Here is a 22,391-nt window from a genome sequence, read left to right as displayed (position 1 = left end):
TGAGTACCTTTTAGGTATTCCGTTAGGAGTATGGTGAGTTCATAGAAGATTTTATTTTTTGTCAAAAGTTAGCGGAAAATTGATTTTTATTGTTTTTTTCACAAAGTGTCATTTTCCACTAACTTGTGACAAAAAATAAAATCTTCTATGAACTCACCATACTCCTAACGGAATACCTTGAGGTGTCTTCTTTCTAAAATGGGGTCATTTGTGGGGTTCCTATACTGCCCTGGCATTTTAGGGGCCCTAAACCGTGAGGAGTAGTCTGGAAATCAAATTCCGCAAAATGACCTGTGAAATCCTAAAGGTACTCATTGGACTTTGGGCCCTTTAGCGCAGTTAGGGTGCAAAAAAGTGCCACACATGTGGTATCGCCGTACTCGGGAGAAGTAGTACAATGTGTTTTGGGGTGTATTTTTACACATACCCATGCTGGGTGGGAGAAATAACTCTGTAAATGGACAATTGTGTGTAAAAAAATCAAAAGATTGTCATTTACAGAGGTATTTCTCCCACCCAGCATGGGTATGTGTAAAAATACACCCCAAAACACATTGTACTACTTCTCCCGAGTATGGCAATACCACATGTGTGGCACTTTTTTGCACCCTAACTGCGCTAAAGGGCCCAAAGTCCAATGAGTACCTTTAGGATTTCACAGGTCATTTTGCGAAATTTGATTTCCAGACTACTCCTCACGGTTTAGGGCCCCTAAAATGCCAGTTCAGTATAGGAACCCCACAAATGACCCCATTTTAGAAAGAAGACACCCCAAGGTATTCCGTTAGGAGTATGGTGAGTTCATAGAAGATTTTATTTTTTGTCACAAGTTAGTGGAAAATGACACTTTGTGAAAAAAACAATAAAAATCAATTTTCTGCTAACTTTTGACAAAAAATAAAATCTTCTATGAACTCACCATACTCCTAACGGAATACCTTTGGGTGTCTTCTTTCTAGAATGGGGTCATTTGTGGGGTTACTATACTGCCCTGGCATTTTAGGGGCCCTAAACCGTGAGGAGTAGTCTTGAAACCAAATGTCGCAAAATGACCTGTGAAATCCTAAAGGTACTCATTGGACTTTGGGCCCCTTAGCGTACTTAGGGTGTAAAAAAGTGCCACACATGTGGTACCGCCGTACTCAGGAGAAGTAGTATAATGTGTTTTGGGGTGTATTTTTACACATACCCATGCTGAGTGGGAGAAATATCTCTGTAAATGACAATTGTTTGATTTGTTTTACACACAATTGACCATTTACATAGAAATTTCTCCCACCCAGCATGGGTATGTGTAAAAATACACCCCAAAACACATTATACTACTTTTCCTGAGTACGGCGGTACCACATGTGTGACACTTTTTTGCAGCCTAGGTGCGCTAAGGGGCCCAACGTCCTATTCACGGGTCATTTTGAGGCATTTGTTTTCTAGACTACTCCTCGCGGTTTAGGGCCCCTAAAATGCCAGGGCAGTATAGGAACCCCACAAGTGACCCCATTTTAGAAAGAAGACACCCCAAGGTATTCCGTTAGGTGTATGGCGAGTTCATAGAAGATTTTATTTTTTGTCACAAGTTAGTGAAAAATGACACTTTGTGAAAAAAAACCAATAAAAAATCAATTTCCGCTAACTTTTGACAAAAAATAAAATCTTCTATGAACTCGTCATACACCTAACAGAATACCTTGGGGTGTCTTTTTTTCTAAAATGGGGTCACTTGTGGGGTTCCTATACCGCCCTGGCATTTTACGGGCCCAAAACCGTGAGTAGTCTGGAAACCAAATGTCTCAAAATGACTGTTCAGGGGTATAAGCATCTGCAAATTTTGATGACAGGTGGTCTATGAGGGGGCGAATTTTGTGGAACCGGTCATAAGCAGGGTGGCCTTTTAGATGACAGGTTGTATTGGGCCTGATCTGATGGATAGGAGTGCTAGGGGGGTGACAGGAGGTGATTGATGGGTGTCTCAGGGGGTGGTTAGAGGGGAAAATAGATGCAAGCAATGCACTGGCGAGGTGATCAGGGCTGGGATCTGAGGGTTTGGCCGAGTGATCAGGAGCCCACACGGGGCAAATTAGGGCCTGATCTGATGGGTAGGTGTGCTAGGGGGTGACAGGAGGTGATTGATGGGTGTCTCAAGGTGTGATTAGAGGGGGGAATAGATGCAAGCAATGCACTGGCGAGGTGATCAGGGCTGGGGTCTGAGGGCATTCTGAGGGTGTGGGCGGGTGATTGAGTGCCCTAGGGGCAGATAGGGGTCTAATCTGATAGGTAGCAGTGACAGGGGGTGATTGATGGGTAATTAGTGGGTGTTTAGGGTAGAGAACAGATGTGAACACTGCACTTGGGAGGTGATCGGACGTTGGATCTGCGGGCGATCTATTGGTGTGGGTGGGTGTTCAGTTTGCCCGCAAGGGGCAGGTTAGGGGCTGATTGATGGGTGGCAGTGACAGGGGGTGATTGATGGGTGGCAGTGACAGGGGGTGATTGATGGGTGATTGACAGGTGATTGACAGGTGATCAGTGGGTTATTACAGGGAAGGACAGATGTAAATAATGCCCTGGCGAATTGATAAGGGGGGGTCTGAGGGCAATCTGAGCATGTAGGCGGGTGATTGGGTGCCCGCAAGGGGCAGATTAGGGTCTGATCTGATGGGTAACAGTGACAGGTGGTGATAGGGGGTGATTGATGGGTGATTGATGGGTAATTAGTGAGTGTTTAGAGGAGAGAATAGATGGAAACACTGCGCTTGGGTGGTGATCTGATGTCGGATCTGCGGGCGATCTATTGGTGTGGGTGGGTGATCAGTTTGCCCGCAAGGGGCAGGTTAGGGGCTGATTGTTGGGTGGCAGTGACAGGGGGTGATTGATGGGTGATAGGTGATTGGCAGGTGATTGACAGGTGATCAGTGGGTTATTACATGGAAGGACAGATGTAATTAATGCACTGGTGAATTGATAAGGGGGGGGGGGTCTGAGGGCAATCTGAGCGTGTGGGCGGGTGATTGGGTGCCCGCAAGGGGCAGCTTAGGGTCTGATCTGATAGGTAACAGTGACAGGTGGTGATAGGGGGTGATTGATGGGTGATTGATGGGTAATTAGTGGGTGTTTAGAGAAGATAACAGATGTAAACAATACATTTGGGAGGTAATCTGACGGCGGGTTTGCGGGCGATCTAATGGTGTGGGTGGGAGATCAGATTGCCCGCAAGGGGCAGGTTAGGGGCTGATTGTTGGGTGGCAGTGACAGGGGGTGATTGATGGGTGATAGGTGATTGGCAGGTGATTGACAGGTGATCAGTGGGTTATTACAGGGAAGAACAGATGTAATTAATGCACTGGCGAATTGATAAGGGGGGGTCAGAGGGCAATCTGAGCGTGTTGGCGGGTGATTGGGTGCCCGCAAGGGGCAGATTAGGGTCTGATCTGATAGGTAAAAGTGACAGGTGGTGATAGGGGGTGATTGATGGGTGATTGATGGGTAATTAGTGGGTGTTTAGAGGAGAGAATAGATGTAAACAATGGATTTGGGAGGTGATCTGATGTCGGATCTGCGGGCGATCTATTGGTGTGGGTGGGTGATCAGATTGCCCGCAAGGGGCAGGTTAGGGGCTGATTGTTGGGTGGCAGTGACAGGGGGTGATTGATGGGTGATTGATGGGTGATTGACGGGTGATTGACAGGTTATCAGGGAAGATAGATGCATACAGTACACAGGGGGGGGGGGGGGTCTGGGGGGGGGTCTGGGGAGAATCTGAGGGGTGGGGGGGGGTGATCAGGAGGGGGCAGGGGGCAGGGGGGGATATAAAAAAAAAATAGCGTTGACAGATAGTGACAGGGAGTGATTGATGGGTTATTAGGGGGGTGATTGGGTGCAAACAGGGGTCTGGGGGGTGGGCAGGGGGGGGGTCTGAGGGGTGCTGTGGGCGATCAGTGGGCGGGGGGGGGCAGATCAGTGTGTTTGGGTGCAGACTAGGGTGGCTGCAGCCTGCCCTGGTGGTCCCTCGGACACTGGGACCACCAGGGCAGGAGGCAGCCTGTATAATACACTTTGTATACATTACAAAGTGTATTATACACTTTGTATGCGGCGATCGCGGGGTTAACATCCCGCCGGCGCTTCCGTATGGCCGGCGGGATGTTACGGCGGGTGGACGGAGCCAGTTGCCGGGGGAAGCGCGCGTCATCAATGACGCGATCGCTCCCCCGGCATGCCTAAAGGACGCGCCGCCTGAAGGCGTATTGCGGTCCTTTAGGCATCCACTTTGCCGCCGCCCATGGGCTGTGGGCGGTCGGCAAGTAGTTAAAAGGAAATAAATATGGCAGCCTCCATATCCCTCTCACTACAGTTCTCCTTTAAGAACATGCAGTGCTAATAAAAACAATTGTACTGACTTTAAGGCCATTGGTCTAGGGGTCATATTATATATTCACATACCTGATTAGGGAGGGGCATACCCCACTTGTGCTGACCTTGCCCATTCTACTATATCATTATATCTTCCATCTTGCAATTGCATACTACACTATACTGGGCTGCCAATGTTCCTGAGTACGTTTTTGAATGTTCTCAGCAACCACAACCCCCCCCCCCCCCTTCCCCACACCACTTATCCTCTACCTCCTCTTCCCGTGGCACTACAGCCCAATTTAAACTTGGCCTCCCTCCGTTTTCATGCTCCATCCATCTCTATCCTCCATTTTGATTTCTGAGGCTTCTCTGAAGGCTTCTTAGCAATTAGGTTTTTATGGGAACAGGTTGTTGGTCTATTGCCCAATCCCCAGACTTAGAGGACCAGAGTATCCTATTTAATATAGAACATCACCTTTGACCTGTCAGGCTAGGGAGACCCTACCAGTAGCTAGGCTACCGCCGGCATAGCTCTCAGGTTCACATGTTCACTCAAGCCGCACGATTGCAACAAAGTAAGGCTACCTAATACCTTTATATACCACTTATGGGTAAGCTATACTGATATGGTAGAAAGACTGTTTATTATGCAGCTGTACCCCCAATGTTATTTTAGGAGATTCACTTCAGGATCACACCGTATCATCATTATTGATGAGCTTCAAATTTCAACAAAATTTGACTTTGCAAAATTCAAGCCGCATTTGGGTATTTTGATCTAAGCTCTGGAAAATCAAATTTTGCGGTCAGAAATTTGACTTTTGACAATTTAGACAATTCCAAAATGGGTTCGAAGTGTATGGTAAACTAGAATTCATACTGTTAATTTTCTCACAGATAAACACCATAAACATTTGTCCATGAAGGGGAATTTCTCCCAGGTTAATTTCCTGACATCATCTTCTTCTCAGTTATTATTACTATTATTATTATTATTACTTCCTCAACATTCAGAAAACATGCTGATAAGTTAATTGGTTCTGCCTAATGATTTGCCTTAGACTAGTGTTTCTTAAAGCACGCCTGAACTTGCCAAAATAATGCAATTTACACTTACCTGGGTCTTTTTCCTGCCCCCATATATGTGTTTAGAAAATTTTTTGACCTTGGACATGTGAGTGAAATTATGGTAGCACAAATGTCAATCACCAAACTTTCAGCAACCCATACCATGATTGGGGAAGAACTACAAACTACTGCCACCTAACTAACAGCAGACAAATGTTACTAAAACCAGATCAGATTTAGAGGACTACGTCTTGTCTTCATTGTTCCTAAAATGTACCTGAGCCAGAGCTCGGGTACAAAATCACATACTTACCTAAGAAGAGATAAACCTCGGTCCTAATGAGGCTTCCCACAGTGTTCTCCAGTTCCTCATTGCCTCTCGCGGACTCACCAAATATTACTGATGTGGACTTGTTGGTAATCTGATCAAGGCACTGCACTTCTTCAGATGCGAGTGCTGCCGTACTGCACCTGTGCAAGTACAGCTGCGCCCGACGCAGTGAGCCAGAGCTGGCATTACGGCCACGCAGGTGCACAAGCCGCTGGGTGCTACTGAGCAGGCACAGTCGTGCTGGTGCTAGAAGAGCAGCGCGGCCCCGATGAGCTGGAGAGTCCAGGGACTGAGGACCAGAGGGCGCCATGGAAAGCCTCATTAGGATCCAGAGGTTTATTATCTTCTTAAGTAATAGGTAAGTATGTGATTTTGCACATTAATTAAGCTTCAGGTTCTCTTTAAGTTCAAAAGAACTAAATAAATCAAGGCACCTCCTTCAACTGCTTTACCAGCTTTTTATTGGTCCTAAGGTGCTAATGATCACCTCTATATGTGCTTTGATTAGTTATAACCATTAATAGACTGTTCTCCTCACCGGCCTACACCTCTCTGACACTGTGAATGACCTTGGCAGGTTTCGGGGTTCCATATCCTTTGTTATGTATAAAGTGCTTAAGGGGCCCAATATAAAACTCACACTGGGGCCCAGAGCTCCTAAGCTATGTTACTACTTGTCACAACTTTGTGAACTTTACTAGATTTAATTTGCACCAGGAAAAAAGTTATCTGAATTTGGACTGGTTGCCGTGGACCATGCAGGCTTTCCTATCCAGAATCCCTAGGCTTTCCAAGTGATGAAACAAGGTCACAGACCCAAAAAAGGACAGACATGCAGATCTGCGAGTTTGCTGGGGATATAATAACACTTCAATATCAACTTCTACTCTGGTCAGGAAGTTGCACAAGGAGCAAGTGTTCTTACACGATAAGTAAGCACAGACATGTCAGGCAGAAGCGTCTCTTTCTAATTCAGGAATGACTCCAGCAGTTATGTCTTCATCTGGCCAGAAGCCAAACCAGCATCCCATTGACAGACATTTGTGGAAAGTAACACGTTCAGGTACCTCACTCATCTGGAATCTGCACGATGAGGCAATCTCCCCTCACACTGTGGTGAGGAGAAGAAAATACTGATGTCATTTCATTTCTAATTCCTCATATGCCATTATGATTTGGAAATTGAGAACCACCAGAATGTATTCATTTCTGTTGGGTTGGACCTAAGGGAACTTTAAAGAGAACACGAGGTGGGGATCGTACAAAGAAATCTATACACAGAGGCTGGGTCTGGCTATAGTGCCCAGCCTCTGTTGCTAGTTGAATCCCCCTGAAGTGCCTCCTGCGCTCCACTCTCCCCCATAAATTACGGCCATGCTGTTTACCTTACTAATGTCACTTACGCCGCTCCTCCTGCAGAGCGCCGGACCCCGCACACGTCCTTTCCCTCCAATCAGCGGCGAGGGAAGGGACGTGGGCGGTGACCGGCTCTCTGCAGGAGGCGTGGGAGCGCCGTGAGTGACACTAGTGAGGTAAATACAGCCCGCTGTGACACGCTGCGTGTCGCTAGCGCGGCTGTAATTTATGGGGGAGAGCGGAGCGCAGGGGGCACTTAGCGGGGATTCACCTAGCAACAGAGGCTGGGCACTATAGACAGACCCAGCCTCTGTGTATAGATTTCTTTCTACGATCCCCACCTCGGGTTCTCTTTAAAGTCTTTTTCTGAAAAAATGTCATAATATGGCATTGTCATATTTAGCACAGAAGGTATCTGCAGGTTATCATTTACTTGGGTGCATAAGGCAACTTTCTCAAACCATTACTTCAGGACAGTTGGCAGAGTTATGCAAATCAGTCTCTTATGTGTTTATAAGCTGCATAGCTGGATTTGAGGCAAGGAAACAAAGGCCATGGGCACCAGGAAGCAAGGGGCGGGAAGTGGGCTGGCATACTTAGGAAGTAAAACTGCCAAACATGTAAACCATAGCGGTCACAGTCCTGGTCCGTGGCCACCTTGCTTCCACAGGGCAGAGCAGTCAAGCACAGCACAGGATAAGGGGAAGGACAGGGGAGCATAGGGTAGGGTTGCTCAAGACCAGGGGAGACACAGTAGGTAGCATTGACAGTGGGCCTTGGGCGGTAAAATGTACAAATCCAGCCCTGATGAGCTGTAACTCCAGAGAGGACTGCTGATTTTACCACAATGTACATCATTTACAGAGAGACACAGTCCAACTTTCAGACAGCTGTTTCAGGCTCTTATAATCTTCATCAGTGCAAGGTATGGTGGATTTTTTGTGACTCTGAAAGGAGTAGGACTTATTGGAGTAGCAATACAGGGCTCCCAGTTAAGTTATGGAAATCCAAAACCACAAGGGTTTTTCTTATGGGCCCAGGTAAACCTAAGAACTCTCTCTATATTGAATAAGGTATTGCCAGTGCAGTATGGCTTTCTTAAAGGGTATAAGAGAGTGGTCAGTTTATTATGTGGTCTTTTAGGGGTGCAGCAGACATTTACTTACCTACAGGGTGGGGGTTGCTTAATGACCCCCTGTCTATATGGTAGCCTTCATTTTCTAACTGCAAATTTGTCCTATGTCCCTGGCCCCGCAATACATAACAGAGACCGCGTCTGGGAAGCACGATGCATGCTGGAAGATGTAGTTCTCAGTGATGCGATTACATATCCTGGCTGAGAGATGTAACCACATAAATGAACTACATCTCCCAGCATGCATTGCATGTTCCCAGCTTGCATTGCGGTGGCCAGGGACACAGGAAGTCACTGTGGGAATTTCAACCTGTGGAACAGGGACAGAGAAGATGGAGGCTTCCATACGGAAATGGGGCTATGGAGAAGCCTTCTATGGGAAGGTAGATGCACGCTGCCCCCAAAAAGCCCACACAATTAATGAACTTCCCTTAGGGAAAGGTTTGTTTGAAACATTTTCTGCACTTAGGAGCACCAGTTGCTGAGTATAATTTAAATGTGCCCCCTTTAAAAAATATCAGTTTTATTTACCCAGGGCTTCTTGTAGCCCCCTGGAGTCATCCTGTGCCTGCTCCGTCCTTTCAAATCCCTCCATCAAGCAGCAGCAACCTCCTCAAAGCTGACCAGTCGGGGACAGTTGGGGACTACTGCACATGTGTGGCCTCAAGCCACGCGCACCCTGATCGTGCTGCCGAGGCTCTACTGATGGTTTGGTCAGTTGCATCAAAGGTGAATTCACTATTACCAAATGTTTTAGACCTGTTTTTAGACCTGGACTAACACATTTGATAATTAGGTCGGTAAAGCAGAGGAAATGATCAAAAGATGCAATTCACAAATGAGTAGCTATGACTGACATCTTCCTCCTTTGCATACAATTAAAGTCCTGCATGATAAATTTAAAAGGTTCCATCCTCACATCAAAATACCTCACAGAATTACTTTACCAACAGAAATCAGCTGGTCTAATCTCTGTCAAAAAAAGTGGGCGTGGTTACTCCTTGTTTGCTTTGTGAATTGTGTAATTACTCAATGTTAGACCAGGTCTAAAAACAGGTCTAAAACATTACACCATAGACTAAAAACCATCAGTAGACTAATCTAAACTGCTTAGTGAATTGTGGCCTTTGTTACATACATGAAAGGGAGATTTCCTGATCATGGGATAATACTGACTTGTGCAGTTTAGTAAATCCCATTTACCCCGTAGATGTTTATGTCAGGTTGGCCTCCTGCATTGTCAGCAGCGATGAGCCAAAATACCAATATTCTTTTCACATTAATTTTCACAAAAATAATGTTAAATTTGATTTTCGTGCGAAAACTCCATAAAACATAAGGTTGTTTTTTTTCAAATATTTGTGGTTAAAATATTTTTTCACGGAAAAATAGTTGCGGTAAAAATATTGGGTTTTTTATGTGTTTGTGCTTTTGCGGTAAACATCGATTTTTCATGTTTTCGCTAAAATGTTCGATGTGGAAAGGACTTTGGTGAAATTTCACAAGCAAAACTAAGAGTAGGTTCACACTCGGTCCAGGAACGTATCCGTGGCTCTGTTTTTAAAACCTGATCAAAACCGGAGCAATGTTAAAAATAGCAGCCTTCTACACTAAGTTTCAAAACGGATCCGTACGGTTGGTCCGTATTTGCTGCATTTTCCCGGACCGCACATGGATCCGGATACACTGAGGGGTAGTGGCAGACAATAGAAAAAGGGATCCACCTCTACAAAGACAGTTTTGGACACAGAAACGGATCCGTTTCTGTGTCACTGCCTGTGGGTGAGGAGGGGGCCACCATGCTAGAAGGGGAAGCAACTAGGACGGGGGTGGCAGCGAACGGCGTATAGAGGGGTCGCCCCCCCTCTTCACCTGGATCCCCCGTCCCTGCTCCCCCTCCAGCTATTTGTGCAAAAACTTAAAATGTAATGTCCGCAGCGAGCGGGGAAGTCCTTACCTTCTCTCTACTTCCTCTGCTCGCTGCGTCACTTCCTGCAATGCATCTCTCTGAAGTATAGAGGGCGTCATTGCAGGAAGTCTAGCGGCGAGCAGTGGAACGCAAAAAGAGAAGGTAAGCGTCCCTGCTGACATTACATATTAATTAACAAGTTTCTGCAAAAGTAGCTGGAAGGGAGCAGGGACAGGGGACCCAGGTGAGGGGGGGATGACCCCCCCTGTCCTGGCTGCTTCTACCTCTAGTTCGGCGACCCCCCCCCCGGCATACGTTTCCATGGACTGGAAACATATGCTCCAAACATATGGTAAACTTAAAAACGGAGGAGAAAAAAACAAAACAAACCGGATCAGTTTCAAATGGATCCGATCTGTAGACGGACCAGTGTTGACCTACTCTAATTGTCAGCACAAATCCACAGATTTTACTACTACCTGCAAGTATAAAATAAACAAATCGGAAAGTAACAGTTACATTATCACATTTCTGAATCTGAAACAATGTAAAATAGTGGAACATTAGACAGAAGGCAACATGTTTGTAGGCTGAACATACAGTGATTGCCATAATGCTATCAGAAGAGGAAGATACAATTTCTCCATCTCTATTGCTCTGTGGCTTTTATAGCTTCCTGGTCTACTTTGTCTCAAGTTCTAAAACTGCATCAGCTTATGATGACAAATATTAAAGGAAATAGGTTGTGACAGAATTATGCACACAAACAAGGGAAGCTGTGCTCATCCTATTGAGGGCCCAGAATTTAAATGGTAAAAGTAAGGGAAGTGGTCAATTTACATACAAACAATAATTAACCCTCTGCACTCAAATACAGTGGAACCTTGGTTTGCGGGCATATTTTGTTCCGGTAACATGCTTGTAATCCAAAGCACTCTTATATCAAAGCTAATTTCCCCATAAGAATTAATGGAAGTCCAGTTAATTCGTTCCACAATCCAAAAACCGTTATAGTAGAATAGTATAAAATAAAAATGTAAACAATGCTTTCATTATAACTAACAGAATCATTGCCATCTGTGCTCACACCAACCTTTTTTTTGTGTGGCTTTAATTAGGAACTTATCCAGCGACAGTTACTTTAGAGGATTTCATGGAAATGTGACTTAGCACAGTCTCTACACTCAGATTAAGTACAATTAAAAGGACTCCGAGCAGTGCAGTAACTATGGAAAGATGCATACCATTTTGAAGCTCTCTTTCTCCTCTTTCCAATCAATGATATATAACCCGCCACCCTACGCTTTTTAGTTATTTTTGCGATCGAAATCGCAGCCGCCATCTTGGATTCCTTATTCAGCATTGTATTATGCAGGATGACACTTTCCCCAGTGGCGGCAGCTCCATTCAGTGCAATTGTGAGAGATCGCGGAAAAGCCGCCACATGTGCTACTGAGCAGGCGGCTGATTCCGCGTCCAGTGCGGCGGTTTGCACGCGGAAGCGTGTGTTTGGTAGCAGGGCAGAATGCGGAAAAGCCGCCGCATGCAACAACGGTAAGGCGGCTGGTTCCGCGTCCAGCGCGGCGGTTTGCACGCGGCAGCGTGTGTCTGGTGTGGCTGAGTCTGTTAGTGCACATAGACTTAGGAAAACACGCGCGCGCGCTGAGAGGCAGAATTCTTATACTAAGCAGGAAGAGTCAGCTGACCACGCCGATCAGCTGACTCCTGAGCGGGATACTATTGGTTGAGCAATTAGGGGTGGTGCTGGAGAGCACTACTCCATATATAGTTCCCGCTGGTCACTTGCAAGTTGTCTGCCGTTGCGATCACTACGTGGAAGCACTCAGACCTAGTCAGATCCTCAGTGTGTTTGAACCAGGTGGACCTGGGAATACACACTTAGCCAGATTATTTGAATTGTATTCTGTTTATGCTTAAAGGGATACTGTAGGGGGGTCAGGGGAAAATGAGATGAACTTACCCGGGGCTTCTAATGGTCCCCCGCAGACATCCTGTGCCCGCGCAGCCGCTCACCGATGCTCCGGCCCCGCCTCCGGTTCACTTCTGGAATTTCTGACTTTAAAGTCAGAAAACCACTGCGCCTGCGTTGCCGTGTCCTCGATCCTGCTGATGTCATCAAGAGCGCACAGCGCAGGCCCAGTATGGTCTGTGTCTGCGCAGTACACTCCTGGTGACATCAGCGGGAGTGAGGACACGGCAACGCAGGCGCAGTGGTTTTCTGACTTTAAAGTCAGAAATTCCAGAAGTGAACCGGAGGCGGGGCCGGAGCATTGGGGAGTGGCTGCGCCAACACAGGATGTCTGCGGGGGACCATTAGACGCCCCGGGTAAGCTCAGCTCACTTTCCCCCGACCCCCCTACAGTATCCCTTTAAGCTAGTTCCAGGGTGTAGAGACCAAGGACCTCACACCCAGCTTAGAGAACTGTGTTAACATCTGTGTTATACTTCAGACTAGTTCCAGGGTGCTGAGACTACGGACCTCGCACCCAGTCTAGGGAATACTATATTATCATCTGTGTATTCTTGAGACTAGTTCCAAGGTGCTGAGACCAAGGACCTTGCACCCAGAATAGGCATTGTTTGATATATGTTATGACTTATAGCTTTTCTGACTACTCTGTCTTCTGATTCGGTACCTCATATATCTGATATTCCGTTGCCAGACCCTGCTTGACTTAGATACTGAATCAGCCTTCTGTCTTTGTACTTTATCTGTCAGTGTGTTGCCGACCCGGCGTGCCCGACCTCGAGAGCTATCTCTCCCCTTAAAAAGAGATAGTCTCCAAATCAGATAGTGACATCCATCTTAGGTGTCACTCACTCCCTGGTCCTTCCTACCTCCAGCCTGACTCCTCCCCCGGAGAGCCTCAGGCTGCTGGAAGGTTCCTGTTCTCCCAGAGCTGTGTCTCTATATTGTATACCACCTACTCAGCAGGTACATTACTCAAAGTATTACTGTTACACCAAACACTCACTTATCCATAGGTGTCCAGAGGTTAGCAATATATCTGATTATCGGTGATACTGCAGATCATCAATAATCAGATTCTCTCTGCGTGCTGACACCAATCGTTACAGCAATGCAATGAAATACAAGAAACCCAGGGGGACATAATTACAAACATCATGCCGGTAGGTGTGAGGATATAATGAATTCGTTGTGGGTATGCTTAAAGGCATACCCACAGGCACTGCTCGGAGTCCCTTTAAGTACAATTCTGCAGCTCCAAAGGGAGAAGAACCATCAGCTCAGTTGTGATGATGTGACGGATGTATACTTTTTTTTGCTTGTATATCAAAACGTTGCTTGTATATCAAGTCAGAATTTCACAAAAATGTTTGCTTGTGTTGCAAAGCACTCTTAAACCACGCTACTCTCAATCCAAGGTTTTACTGTACTCATAACAAGCTGGAACTCTAGTAATGATAAAAGCAAATTGAATGTGAGTCATATTTGTTTGCACTAAATAGGGGTTTGCATGCAAAAGCATACTGCGCTAGACTCTTTCACCAGCAATGAGGTTCCCTCCAAGTTCGAAAGGGTCCCTACTCTACTCAAACCAGTCAGCAACCAAGCAAACATTTCATGCTTTGAAACCTTACATTTAGGCCTCTTTTCCATGAGCATCTGAAGGCGGATGTAGGATGCTGCTCTGAGGAGTGGACGTAAGCTCTGCCCCTGCTGCTGGAGGCTGGGCTTTTTCTTACATTTGGGGGAAACTTCATTCCCCCATGTAGGACTTTTTATATATCAGGCCACATTTATTGCACCCAAATAATAATAGCAAATTCAAAATCCCCAAAGAATATAAGTCATATTTATACCATACAATTCAATCATGGATAGTTTAGGACATTCCGTTGCTGAGAAGTGGAATAATGGGGCTGCTGTTTATGTCAGCCCCCCGTAAGAGATATGAAAATGTTTGTCGGGTTACTAGCAAACAAACAATATACTTTTCATACAAGTCAGAAGTACAGCATCTCTTCAAAAGGCAAAAATTATAAAATACAGCTATGGAATATAACAGGCTATGTTTCAGCTTTGACTGTCTCCTGCTGTGCTGTAGGCTTTCTCCGGCCTCAGCAGGCCAAATGGTCAGTTTCAGGCTAGAGTTGATAGCTGGGGGATGCTATCTCCCAGAAAAGAGATGCGACACTGCTTCTTCCTAAGCTTAGTACCCACGTTGCGATTTTGCTGCCTATTTTCCCACTGACCGACGATTATTTGAGAGCCAAGGGGTCATTTCCACGATATTGCAACGAGGGTACAGGTGCACAACCACGCAGCGTTGCTTAGAGGCGCGTCGCAATAATGAACGTTGCAGTGGATCGGATTGCTATGATACCCGACAACTCCTGTGCAAAGTACCACGATCGCTTAAAGCAGGGGTCTCACACTCAATTTACCTGGGGGGCCGCAGGAGGCAAAGTCAGGATGAGGCTGGGCCGCATAAGGAATTTCACAATCGCGGCGCATTGCCGCCTCTGCCCGCCCCTCTCACTCTACCTTCACAGAGAGGGGCAGGGAGAGGCGGTGATTGACGTCAGGAGGGGCAGAGCTGAAGCTGAAAGCTCTGCCCCTTCCAGGAAATGCCGGCGGATTGCCCCCCGGGCGATTTGGGGGCTCTGCAGCCCTCATTTAGCGGCGGGGATGCGGCGGATTACTTGGGAGCACTGAAGCGAACTATAAGGCCCGGTTCACACTTGCGGTTCTCTGCCAAACGGACCGGATGACCTGACCGGATCCGGACCGGATCCGGATCGGAACCGTACGGTTCTGATCCGGATCCGATCCGGATCCGGTCAGGTTGCATCAGGTGCTCATCAGGATGCGATCCGGATCCGTTTGGCAAAAGTTAGTACAAACCAAATAAAATGTTGGGGTCTGGGAGGTCAGCAGAAGGGGGACCTGTGGAATCAGGCCCTCCGCTGTTTAGCACTCACCTCCACCTCCGACATGCTGCCAACATCTCCAGCTCGTTTAAAGTCACTGCTGATCCACTCCAAAATGCTTGCCCATGTGTCCCCATCCAAAATCGCCGCAACAATCCGCATAGGAAGTGGGGTAGAACATCCGGATTTTTAGCCAGTGTGTTGTGCGCTCTCCGGTTCTCATTGCTTTGTATTGGCCGGATGGTGCAGTCCGGCTCCGCCCCGGATACGGCTGCCGGAGGAGCCGGACCAAAAAATAGCGCATGTTGGGTCTTATGCCGGAGTCCGAATCCGGTCCGGATCCGGTCCGGACGAAACGGACGCATGTGAACGCACGCATAGGCTTTCATTGCTATGCCGTGCGTCCGTTCCGTCCGTCCCGCATGCGGTCCGGCTCCGGCACGGCGATTCCGGACGGCGCCCGCTAATGTGAACCGGGCCTAAGGAAGCTTTTGCCAGCGAGGGCCACAAAATATTGTATCGAGGGCCGCGAGTTTGAGACCCCTGGCTTAAAGTCTCGTTCACTCCCGGCATGTAGTGACATGTGACGTCGTGCGCACCTGCCGACAGGTAGAGGCGGCACTGATAACCGTCATCAAGGGGACATCACAGGACCCATCGGGCGGTGAGTACACAGCGTTCGAATTTAATCTTTGTTATTTAGCTTGACTAGCCAGACCCCAAGGCTTTTCACCTCTACACATGCAATCCGAATCACAGTCGGTGCAGAAATCAATTGTGATTGCGTTTTTCACAGTTCATCCGTGACACAAGCGGTTCCACCAGCTATTTGGGTGATTGATTTTGCTGTGTCACTGCAGTTGTGGTAAGACTACTGCTGCTGTCTTGCCATTGTGGTAAGACCATCCTTGTTCAACTGCATCAACTGAGACTGTCCCTTATCAGTCGCCTAGGACTGTTTTTCTTACGGCTATTGCCCTGGTTTACACTCTTTGTAATTTAAAAGGAACAACAGACCTTTGCTTGAAATGGACTTTATTGCTTTGAAAGGGGCTTTGTTCAAGCCACATTCCATCTATTGTGTTCAAGCCAATTGCTTGGTATGTGCCTCTTTGCATGTGACCCCCCCTTTTTTGCCTCCTACTGCAGTGAGAGTGCATGTGAGAGCGAATGTACATGAGTGTGGTGTGTGATTTAGGGTCACTACAGCTGTAATCTTTCAGCTCATTATTTCATAAATCTTTATATTTTAGTACATTCAGTGCTGGGCCGAAATTACGCATGAGCGTAATTACGCATCGTAATTCAATGTAAATTTACGCGTAAGCGTTACGCGTAACTTACGGTCTTACGCGTAATTATTTACGCGTAAGTCCGTAAGTGGTATCGTAATTACACTGTCTACCGTAATTGCTAGGCATGCGTAATTTTACGAACACTTACGCGTAATTTTACGCGTAATTACTAACGTAAAATCTCCCATTTTCTAAGAGTAGCTAATCAGTCAACATCCTAAGCAACCAATAGTATCTTCTCCCGCCCTTCAGTATATGCGTACGTTTTGACGCATACGAATGATATGTACGCAATAACTGTCACATTGACGGCTATTGCGTACATATCGTCCGCATGCGTCAAAAAATACGCATTAATGGGTATTACGGCACTACGCGTAACTTCGTAGTGTAAGCGCCTTCATTACGGTATCCTTACGCGTAATTGCGTAAGTTTACGCGTAATTACAGTGATGTACCGTAGATAATTTCCTACGCCGTAACCGTAATTGCGTAATGCGTAATAGCGTAAAATTACGCGTAATGATCCGTAAGCGTAGATTTTTCCATTACGAGCAGCACTGAGTACATTCCCTTACATTGTAGGTCAAATAACTGTATGTCTAAAAGTACTAAATTGGTCTTATCTAGAAGTATCATCAATAATAGAATAAACTTAAATAACTAATAACATAGTGACAGCATTGTTTGCAGAGTACAGCCAGCCCATGGCCTGCCTACACTTGTACTCCGCTGTTTTGCTGATGATACACAGAGTAGCTCTGCCGTCAGTTTCACATTCCACCAATATGTCCCCCTGATTTCAGGAGCTCAAGAAATTACAAAAGTATTGATCCATCAATACTGCAACACATTTTGCAGACGTGTTTCCAATTCCAGCATTGCTGGGGAAGTAAATGTACTATCTACAGTTACAGTTTAAGAAAATCTTAATGGAGATATGGCGATAACCCTAACAAGCCAAACATCTACTATGAGCATTGAGATGATCAGTGTGTCCCTATCTGTTCAGTGTTGCTCCCATTGTGTGACAGCCACATGCCTGGATTTAAAGCAAACCTTTACTTAATGCAAACTGCACCAGAGCAAGCACAGCCATGCCTGTTCAGTAGCATGGCTTACTGCGCAGGCGCGGCCATGCTAGCACAGGGTCAGTACGGCCACGTTCGTGCCTGAAGAGGACCATGGTCCTAACAAAAAATCCTTGTCAGTTATTTTTGGGGGACTTGGCAATGGGGGACCAGAGCATGACGTCGAAAGCCTCTATAGGATACAGAGGTACCTGTACATGAGGTTCGCCTGGCGTACATTTACCTCAAGTCTTCTGTTTTATTGTAAAACTTTTTAGCCGGTGCTTGGTGCACTCAAAAGCCTCAATTTATATACAATTGATAAGTATTTAATAGAACATTAATTTAAATTAAATATGCATAAAATGTGGAGTTTTTTCAAAATAAAAAATGATCTACCTGCTCTACTACTTCCGAGATTCACTTGGTCTGTTAGCTGCCTTCTCATGGTTAGTCAACCAAAAACACCCCCCCTTTAGTCATATGGGTAGGCAGGGGAGAAATGATTGCTCTGTTGGCTGAAACCACGCCTCTCTGCTGACCAAGAGCCTATCATGGCTTCAGACTGATTCACTGATGAGGCAACTGAAAGCTCTGAACTCAGACAGCGGATATTTTCCTATTTTGTTTTGCAAAACTTTGTATGCATAAGGTATAAAAAATGATGTTCAATTAAACATATGTAAGAAAATTGCCCTTTGCCCTAATATGGGCTTTAAAATCCTTGTTCAAGCTTATGTGTTTTACTGCTCGTTGCATGGAATGCATTGCATACAGACTGTTATTGCATTATTAATTTTCTTACTACAGTACCTGGCTTGCTGGTCTTGCAGACAAGGCACTGGCTACAGTGCACAAAATGGAGGAAAGATGGAGGCACCATGCTTGCTACAAGACAGTTTTCCTGTTTTTCTTACTGCCTGAAGAAGAGGGCTGCAACCCGTGAAATGTGTTGCAAATCTTGGAGTACTTATTAAACTTTTTTTGATGACAATATCTTACTGACTCTTCAGTGGGGAGGTAAGTGTTACTTCCCCTTGTTTTTATCATTTTGATATTTTGCATGTTTTATTCTTTTGTTGCCTCTGTTTCAACTGCTTACTACTGTCTACAGTGCAGGCTGTGAGGTGCAGCGGCATGTTAATAATGCATCTGGCTGTGTTTTTATGTGTTGGGAGTCAGAAGCCCAATTCACTTGAATTGAATGTGTCTGCGCCAATGTGAAGTCCACCTCAGCCAGCAGCAGTGCAGAGCTGTGTTTGCCAGTAAGAACAGGCCCAAGGGAGTAACTAGGGTGCATGGGGCTCCCCGTGAAAACTTTATGAGGCAGTGTGAGCTTACTTGTGTAGCGCCGCACCCTTCTCTTCACTCTGCAGCATGACAGCGCATGCAAGCCTTTCTCCGCAAGGCTCCGATACCACGTGACATGCACCAAGGCCTTATGGAGGAGCAGCGGCGATGCATGTGCACGTTGCTCTGCATAAGGAGGGGAGAGAGAATGACAGATCCCCTTAGACTACAGTTACACCCATGAACAGGCCCGCAGCTGAGGTCATGTGAGCAAGCTGCAGCAGGCTAAAGTCTTCTTTCTGAATTACAAAAACAGGTACTCTATCACAATAGTGTAAATATGCTATACTTAGACATAGCTGACATTTCAGACTGTACGTGAGACTGGAGACATTCTTTTCTAGTAAGTAACAGTACACACCCCCGCACAAAGATAGAGAGCTGTATACTTCTATGTCTGCTGATTATAATCTGCCTATTATCAGCATATTAAAACGAGGCATTATTATTTTTATGCCCTCAGTGAGCTGTTTACTTGCAGAGCTCTATACAATGAATGTTATAACTGTTTACACTACACAGTGCATGTTATGTGAACAGTGTGCGTGTTGTAGCCAAGTCAAAGTGGTGGAACTAGATGTAAACATAGTATGGCCCAACTTTTCATATCACTCAGCCCTGGGTGCCTGTGGGTATGGACGGGGTCAGGACTGGGTTGAGTGGCAGGTACTGGACGGTCTGGGAGGCATTCAAAAGTCTGAACAGGTGTGCTGCTAGGCCCAGGCAAACCAAGTGGCGGCTTGGAGCCTCGACCACAGCAGGGGCCACCCCATCTGTATGGCCACCACTGCCTCCCTATTACTCACATACAGACCTTAGATCAGCAGCAACAAGGACAGAGGGAAGAGTAGCGCAGTGACCATGGAGTACACTTAGGATGTGGAAGGGAGGTCATTGCTCACTTCCTGCATTTGAAGTGTGCCGCATGGTTACTAAGCGATGCTCTCTTCTCTTCAGGTCACCACTGATCTGCAGGAGTGTTGGGGATGGGGAGGTAGCAGGAAGCTACATACCCCCACTGAACCCCAATGCCCTATTCAGGGGGTTGGAACGACACACCTTTGGCACCCTATACTTTGGATGTTTATTCTGAGGGGGACACCTTGGCTACCTATACTAGGGGTGGCTACCTATTCTGGGTGGGGGCACTTGGCCAACTATTATTACGAGAAAAGAAGTGTCTGATTGTAAGGGGGGGAGAAATTATGTGCTGCTTGGAGCCACAAAAACCTTAGCAGCTCCTAAGTCTGAAGGTGGGGGCATTTTGGATAAACTTTATGAGGGGCAGTGGAATGTTCACAATTTCGCTATGGTGCTCCTTTAAGGATGCTTATGATGTAGTATTCACAGATCTATTATAAATTAATGAAAGGTTCAGAAAGAATTATATGTAGCTACATTCCTCATACATCAATCATGCTCCTGATGTTTTTGTGTTAGCACAATTCCTTAATCTGATAGAATTCTTTAAATATACTGTATATTCCTGTGTATAAGACTACTTTTTAACCCTTGAAAATCTTCTGAAAAGTTGGGGGTCGTCTTATACGCCGGGTGTCATTGATGCGGGGTGATACGCCCTATCCTGTTATCGCCTCTCAGATCTCCCTGCTGAGGGAGCACAATCTATTCTTCCATACCGCTCTGATAAACATGTAGACAAGGAGAGCTGACCAGTCTACTTAAGGAGAGTTGACCAATGCAACAAGTCAATTGACTATATACTGTTATATACTGGGTAACACATACAGTACAGCACCAGTGTCTGTTCATACACAGCACCAGTACATGATTTATTTATTTTTTTCTTAATTTGGTGTGCGTTGGACGAGGGGTAGTGTTATACGGCGAGTATATCCCAAACTCTATATTTTAACTGTAAAAGTTTGGGGGTCGTCTTATACGCCCAGTCGTCTTATACGCCGGAATATACGGTATGTATTTTTTATTTTAAGCTGCCTCTGGTTCTCTTTAAGCTTGAACTACATCCAGCAGAATTTTTCGAGGAAGATCTCACCGGAAATCACTAGAGTAATCAGCAACTTACAACAAAAAATAAATTCAACAAGCAAAAAAGAAAACAAAACAGAGTGGGTGACTTATGGTACTTACTGAATTGCATCAGCTTTAGGCCCGGTTCGTACTACAGGCGGATCTCCAAAGACCCGCAGGAGCGGTCAGTGTAGTGTCCACTCCAGTGGTGCATTGTGGTCTAGTTGGGCCAGCTGATGCGTTTCTACCATAGGCTTCTATGGAAATGCATCCTCTGTCCTGTAATTATTGCGCACGTTCCAATTTTGTGTTTCTTTACCACAATGGGCTTGATTCACTGTGTTAGCACGCCTACAAGCTTTGCACGTGCAAACTAGTGTGCTAAGTAGTTTGCACGGGCAAAGCTGTTACTGATCGTGCGCTATTTGGGACGCGCAAAACGGCGCACCAGTGCGCACAAACTGTCGCACCATCAGCGTGTAAAGTAGGCTTATAAGGCTATTTTGGCCGTGGATGGTGCGACGTTTCACGCGCACCCGTGCAACGTTTCGCGCGCACCTCGCAGCACTAAACTTTGCGTGCGCAAACATTTGTGCACTTATTAACGCGTGCAAAGGCACTTTTCACTGGCGTGCTAACACTTAGCACGCTTTAGTGAATCAAGCCATATGGATCCATTGCAGACTGCCGAGTGTGAATGGATCCTATAATAACTATAGGATCCTAGGATCCGTTGACTGTCAGCAAAATGGACAACAAAGGTCAGTTTTGCACTATAGAGTGAACGGCCTTTTTCTAATTTATTATTTATTTATTCCACTTTGGGGCTCCCCATCTGGTCAAACTATTAAGAGACAGTAATGAATTACGAAAAACTCCAGCTTTCATGTCAGAGGTCCCTGAGAATATACAGTAGATATAGATGCCAAGAAACTGGACCAAGCATTGGCACTGCAGTTATATAGTCAATAATAGGGATGGTCAATGAGATGCAAATGATGCTGAGCTAATGCAGAATTCAACACATTTTTGAATGCAAATCTATGCAGCCCATAAATGGACAATTTGAATATTAACTTGGCTTCATTTTCAAGCTGCATACATTTCCATGAAAAAGAATTGCATAATTTTGCATCAACTCAGGATTATTTGCAATGCATTGACCATTCAGATTAGACAAGTGTTTTGCCTGGCAGAGGTGTGGGCATCAACCTGAGATGACTTGGGTAGGTAGGTGGATGGCAATGGTTTGCGTCTCCTGTCTGGGTCTCTATTGGAACAGAACAGCTTGCTGAAAAATGAGTTAATTCGCAGCCAAGCACACATCTGCAATGAGAACCTGTTTTGAATGTATTCATCCTGTCCTGGATTTTTTATGGATAAGTCATGGCTGTGGGTGTGTGCTTAAGACTGAAATAGCACAAAGTCTAATTCCTTTTGCCACCTAACAGCCGATACCTTGTAAAACCCTGTCTAGGTTATTATTATTATTATTCTTATTTAGTATTTAAATAACTATGACATCTTCCGCAGCACTGTTACAGAGTATATATAGTTTTGTCACTAACTGTTCTCAGAGGACCTCACAATATAATGCCTACCATAGTCATATGTT

This window comes from Hyperolius riggenbachi, chromosome 9 (genome assembly GCF_040937935.1).
Source record: "Hyperolius riggenbachi isolate aHypRig1 chromosome 9, aHypRig1.pri, whole genome shotgun sequence".
In the NCBI taxonomy this organism is placed as follows: Eukaryota; Metazoa; Chordata; class Amphibia; order Anura; family Hyperoliidae; genus Hyperolius; species Hyperolius riggenbachi.
This window is presented reverse-complemented; position numbering follows the sequence as displayed.